This window comes from Tenrec ecaudatus, assembly GCF_050624435.1.
Source record: "Tenrec ecaudatus isolate mTenEca1 chromosome 17 unlocalized genomic scaffold, mTenEca1.hap1 SUPER_17_unloc_1, whole genome shotgun sequence".
Taxonomy (NCBI): domain Eukaryota; kingdom Metazoa; phylum Chordata; class Mammalia; order Afrosoricida; family Tenrecidae; genus Tenrec; species Tenrec ecaudatus.
Genome location: NW_027457662.1, coordinates 696505 through 702993, shown reverse-complemented (window position 1 = coordinate 702993; position 6489 = coordinate 696505). Strand labels below are relative to the sequence as shown.

Here is a 6489-nt window from a genome sequence, read left to right as displayed (position 1 = left end):
TTTGTTTTAGACTCTCTTATGCCCAGTCACCATGCATTTCTGGAATCTCCACGTCATCATTCCTCTAGGTCTTAGGGACAGCCTTCCAGCACAGGGCTCTGAGACAGGTTGGTTTCAGAGGAAGGTGGGCTTCCAGCTCCCTCCTTGATCAATATTCTTAATCTAAGCTTGACTAAGTATTAACTTCTTCTGGAAAGACTGTCAGTTTATGGAAAATTACAAAAGAACTAAAAGGTGATAATAAGTTCAATAGATGCATTATACTGGATAAATCTGCCTAACAAAGCCTCTTTAGAGTGTTGAAAAACAATGATGTTACTTTGAGGACTAGGTTTATCTGACCCAAACCATGGCATTGCCGATTACCGCATATGCATATATAAGTGGGACATTGAATAAGGGAGAAATAAGAAGAATGAATGTGGTTGAATTATAGTGCATGGGCATTCAAATAGGCAAACAAATCTGTTTTGGCAGAAGTAAGGTCAGGGTGCTAGTTAGAGGGTAGTAAGTGAGAGCTCACATTAAATACTTTGGACATGTTGTCAGAAGTGACCAGTCCGTGGAGAAGGATGTTTTTTTTTTTTTTTTTTTTTTGGTAAATTAGAGGGGCAGTGACAAATAGGAATCCCTCGACTACATGGATTGACACAGTGACTGAAGCAATGGGTTCATCCTAAACTGTGAGGATGCTGCAGGGGTGGGCAGAGTTTCATTCCCTTGTGCATAAGGTCCCTGTAAGATAGAATGGACACCATCAGAACTATCAACAACAAGAGCCTCAGAAATTACTAATCAACACCCAAGGCGTGCACAAAATGCTAAATAGTTATGTTTACAAAAGTTATTTCCATGCCATCAAATGCACAAAAGCTCAGGAGACATTCACTGGAATTTAAGTTCTAGTTTAAAAGAAGGAATGGGCCCTGCCCACTCACTGCGTTCTTCCCTCTGCCTTCCTTCCCCGCTGCGGGACGCCTCCTCGTACAGCCGGGAGCCGGGAGCCCGGAGCCATGGCCTCGGGCAACACCCTCTACAGCGCCATGGATGGCCCGGAGATGCCAGCCGAGATCGTGGAGCTGTGTGAGATCGAGGTGGAGACCATCCAGGTGGAGACCATCGAGACCACGGTGGTGGGCGAGGAGGACGTGGACTGGGACGATCGCGGAGGCGGGAGCGGCCATGGGCACACCGGCTACCACCAGCAGCAGCAGCAGTCCATGATCGCGCTACAGCCGCCGGTCACCGTGGACCCGAGCCAGGTGCACCACCACCAGGAGGCAATCCTGGTGCAGACACGTGAGTTGGTGGTCGGCGCCGAGGAAGGCTTCGAGGGCCAGATCCCGATCCCAGTTCCAGCGCCGGCCAGCATTGGCGAAGAGGACGACGATGACTACATCGGCCGCAAGAGCAGCGGTAGCGACAGCTCTTGTGGGGCGGCGGCACCGGCAGGGGCGATGCGGGCAACAAGAAGTGGGAGCATGAGCAGGTGCAGATCAATCAAGACGCTGGAGGACCAGTTCTCTGTCACCCTATGGTCGTCAGATGAAAAAAAAGGTCTTGACCATGAGACTGGCTGGGGAGCAGATCATTGGGGAGAACTCCCCTCCTGACTAATCGGAGTACATGATGGGAAAGATGCTCCCGCCCGGAGGGATCCCCGGCATCAACCTCTTGGACCCCAAACAGCTGGCAGAATTTGCCAGAATGAAGCCAAGAAAAATTCAAGAAGATGATGCTCCGAGAACAATAGCTTGCCCTCACAAAGGATGCCCGAAGGTGCTCAGGGACAGCTCAGCCAGGAGGAGGCACCTGGACACCCACGGCCCTGCGTCCACCTCTGTGCCGAGTGCGGCAAGGCTTTTGTCGAGAGCTCAAAGCTAAACGACACCAACTGCTTCGCACTGGAGACAAGCCCTTTCAGTATAAGTTTGAAGGCTGTGGGAAGCGGTTTCCCTGGACTTCAATTTGTGCACAGACGTGCAGATCCACGCGGGAGACAGGCCCTAGGTGAACAAGAAGTTTGCTGAGTCTACTGACCTGAAATCTCACATCTTAATACACGCTAAGGCCAAAAACAAGCAGTGAGAAACCGTGAGAAGGTAGCTCCTTCTCAGCTCCAGAAGCCTTTTCCAGAAGTGACTGGCAGACAACGCGCCTCTCCTTTGTAGATTGTTTCCAGGAAAGAATTTTAAAAATGAATCCTACATACCTAAGGGACATGTTTTGATAAAGTAGTAAACATTTTAAAAACACAAACTTTATTAAGATGACATTGTTAAGATACCCTATCTTGCTCCGTAATCTCGTTTCAAAAAAAAAATAGTGTTTTTGTAAAGTGTACTCCCAGCAGGCGAACAGTTCATGAACTTCGCATCAAAAGACAATTCGTTATATGACAGTACTAAAAACGGAACTTCTTTTCACATTTTTATAAATATGGATCTCACCTGTTGCTTACAATTTTTTAAATTTTGTATTCTCCAAGTGTGCATATTGTACACTTTTGGGGGATATGCTTAGTAATGCTGTGTGATTTTTCTGGAGGTTGATAACTTTGCTTGTAGTATATTTTCTTTAAAAGAATGGGCAGTTACATGCATACTTCAAAAGTATTTTCCTGTACAAAAAATATTATATAGGTTCTGTTTGCTATCTTAATTTTGGTTGTATTCTTTGATGTCAACACATTTTGTATAATTGTATAGCTGTATTGAATCATGTAGTATCAAATATTAGATGTGATTTCATGGTGTTAATTTAAACCCATTTTAGTTACCTTTTTTCCTCTCCAAAAAATACTGCCAGATGCTGACGTTGCGTGTGCTCCCTTTGCTTGTTGAGTTACAGAATGTGGTGCTTGGTTGTAGAGTATACTGTACTTTGACTATCAGATGTGCATGCACACCATGTCACAGGGAGGGCGACAATTAAACGGTGGTCCTACAGACAGGAATGGCAGAACGAGCTCTGTAAGCACAGTCTTGTTGTCTTCTGTTGTCCAGAATTATCCTAATTCTTGAGCCTCCCAGAAATTGGAAGCTAAATAAAGCAAGTCAAGTTTTCCTTAAAAAAAAAAAGAATGGGTTTCTTTTATTTAAAAAAAAACTAATAAAATAAAGGTGATGCAAAACTCACTGAGAAATTGCTGCCCCTCATTGATTTATAACATTCTTCTGGAGGTGAGCTGTAGGACATTTTCTAAGATCCATACAGCATGTCATATGGCAGAGTATTTTCCCAAACTGGGGCTCTGTTTTGCAGGCATCACACAATGATTAGGTGTTAGTCACTATTTTCCTGGCAAGGGGAGTGTAAATCATGTAGTCCTCTAGAATGAGGAGTCAGCTGGAAGATCAGAGGGTCCAGCCAGTTCCTGGAATCAATGGTAGTTGAATGAGTTTTAGGTTGCTTGCAAGGGCTATAATCAATTGAATTGAAGTAAAATCCCAGGAGAAACTTCTAGCATAAACAGACCATAGATTAAAGCTTAATACGGAGTACTGAGATGGTATGAATAAACACCGCTTTAGTGTTTTGTAGTTTAAGTTCAAGTTATTGAGTGTAGATATAACAATGGTTGTGAGAGGACACTTACCACTACTTCAATACTTTCTTTTTAAAAAAATCATTGTATTGGGGGTTCGTACAACTCTTATCACAATCCATATATACATCCACTGTATCAAGCACATTAGTACAGTTGTTGCCATCATCATTCTCAAAACATTTTCTTTCTACTTGAGTCCTTGGTAACCAATACTTTCTATCAGACCAGTAAATACTCTGACACCAATGTTAGATAATGATACTGCAAGAAAACTGTAACCCAATACTGATAATGGATATACACTAAAATTTCTTTAAAATATTTGGAACAGATTCAGACAACATATTAAAATGATTATATACCACGATGAATTGAAATTTGTCCCAGAGCCCATTTTACATGAGAAAATTAGCACTGTAATAAGCCCATTGACAGAAAAGAGGGTCAACTGTCTAAGTAGGCACAGAAACAAAATAGGAACATTTAAAAATCAAAGGCATTGGGCCTCTTCTCAAGTCCTCCCTCAATGCAAGCTAATAACCTGGCATTCTGTGATTCTCATCTTCCCAGCAGAATTGCTTGAGTCAAAAAGGGTGTATAAGCAAATGTGAAGAAAGCTGGTGATGCCTGGCTATCAAAAGATATAGAGACTGGAATCTTAAAGGCTTGAAGTTAAACAAGAGGCCGTCTATCTGAGAAGCAGCAATGCCCACATGGAAGAAGCACACCAGTCTGTGTGACCACAAGGTGTTCATGGGATCAGGTATCGGGCATCAGAATACCCCAAACAAAAAATCATATCAATGGGAACAAAGGGTGTCAGATTGGCGACCCAAAGTCCATCTGTAAACAATTGAACATCCTCTCACAGAAGGGTCACAAGGAAAGGATGAGCCACCCAGGGTACAGTATAGCACCTATGGAACATATAACATTCCTTCCGTTTTTTAAAGCTTGCTCCACCTCACTATGATGACCCCAGTTTTACATTACAAATTTGGCTAGACCAGAGTATGTACACTGGTACAGATAAAAGCTCTCAACATAGTACATGGAATCCAGGAGAGATAAACCCCTAAGAACAATAATGGGAGTAATGATACCATGAAGGTAGGGGAAAGATGGGGCCACAAGGGGGAGAAAGGGGAACCGATTGCAAAGATCATCTTATAACATTCCCCCAGGGGAATGAACAACAGGAAGTGGGTGAAGGAAAATAGCAGATTGTGTAAGATATGAAAACAATAATAATTTAAAATTCATCAAGTGGTCATGAGGGAAGAAAGGTGGTGGAGGGAGGGAAAAAAAGAGGAGCTGATACCAAGGGCTCCAGTAGAACGAAAATATTTTGAAAATGATGATGGCAATGTATATACAATTGTACCAGTTATAATTGATGTGTGGATTGTAATAGGAGCTGTAAGAGCCCCAATAAAATAATTTAGTTTTAAAATGTCAAAGGCTTTTCATGTAAAAAAACTACAACTGTGACATGAAACAGGTATAGTTCGATGTGCTAATATATTCATTAAAAAAACACCCCACTTAAGAAGCAGGACAAACATACATTTCCACTTTCAATACCGTATTAAAAATTCTATAGTATTTTCTAGATGGACCAATCATAAAAGAAATACTTTTTAAAAGGAAGAAAAGAGGCTTCCAAAGAGAAGAAATAGTAATTCCTCGAATCATCATAAATTAATGATACTTTACGTAACAGATTCCAAATATACCATAAATGCTACAGCTATTAAATATTTTTAAAGTTGTAGGCTACATTTCAACACACAAAAATAATTTTTGGCATTGAACACTCTAACCATTAATTGCTAATCTCCAACTGCCAAACCATTAACCCTTACACATTAACATGCTGAACTTCCTTACTAACAACTTCCTAAAGCACTGACCCCCCCTAAGTACATGAAAAAGCCCCTTACCACCAGAACTTCTACTAACACCCTGAGCATATCCTGATACCCACAATAGTCTTAACATGCTTAACCAATCCGACCACCATACTCTCTTAACCTATAATGCATTTATCCCAGTTTTTAAATCAGGTAACAGGGTAAATTTTATTTTATAAACTTAAACCTAACTTAATGATCCTAAATCTCAAATTGAGAAACCCAACTCCGAAAATAAGAATCTTAAAACCTTAGCTCTACATCCTTATACCTTAACACATAAGCCTCTAATCAACTCCAAATACAATATGTTAGGCATTAAACCTTCAAAACATAAAGCCCTTTAATATGTCCACGAACATCTGACTCACGACACTTAATTCCTATTTCTATTCCTCCGCAATTGTTCTTGAACCTGGAACACTGATTAATCCCAGGATATAGGTTCTAGTCTTAAATACAGACTCTGAGTCTAATACACTTACAAGCCTAAACAGAACCCCAAATCTAATCCATCAAAAACTCATCTTGCTAATTATGTGTGTGGAGCTATTTTCTCTCTCAGATTTTACGCAAGCAATAAGAACTTGAGTAGGTTGGCAGACAAACCTAAGAATCACAAAAATATTTTCAGTTAATTTTAAGTCATTTGAATCTGGTTCAAGGAACTTAGAAAAATAAAGAAGTTATATAGAGTTTAAATATGACAAACAACGTCATGGTCAAGGGCTATCACGGGCCCCTTGTTGATTTCTGATCTTTGCGTCTTGGTCTCAAGGAGTCTTTTCTAACATATGTAGGGATGTTACCCAATAAGCAAGATGCTGAGGGTGCAATAGCACTTATTCACTAATTTGTAGATCACCATTTAACCTGGTTTATCCCCGGAGGATAGGGTGAAACCCACATTAAATAAAACAAATTAATTACTGGTTATTCTGTCATCGACCCCCTTGTTCCCCTCATTCCCAGGGGACATGCATGTCACCAGAGATGGAGGAGGTAGCAAATTAAGGAGCTTACATT

General features: G+C 41.2%; 1 pseudogene; it reads left to right on the top strand.

Annotated features, from left to right (window-relative positions):
- Positions 1–1013: 1013 nt before the first annotated feature.
- On the top strand, positions 1014–2088 carry LOC142435954 (transcriptional repressor protein YY1 pseudogene; annotated as a pseudogene).
- The last annotated feature ends 4401 nt before the right edge of the window (positions 2089–6489 follow it).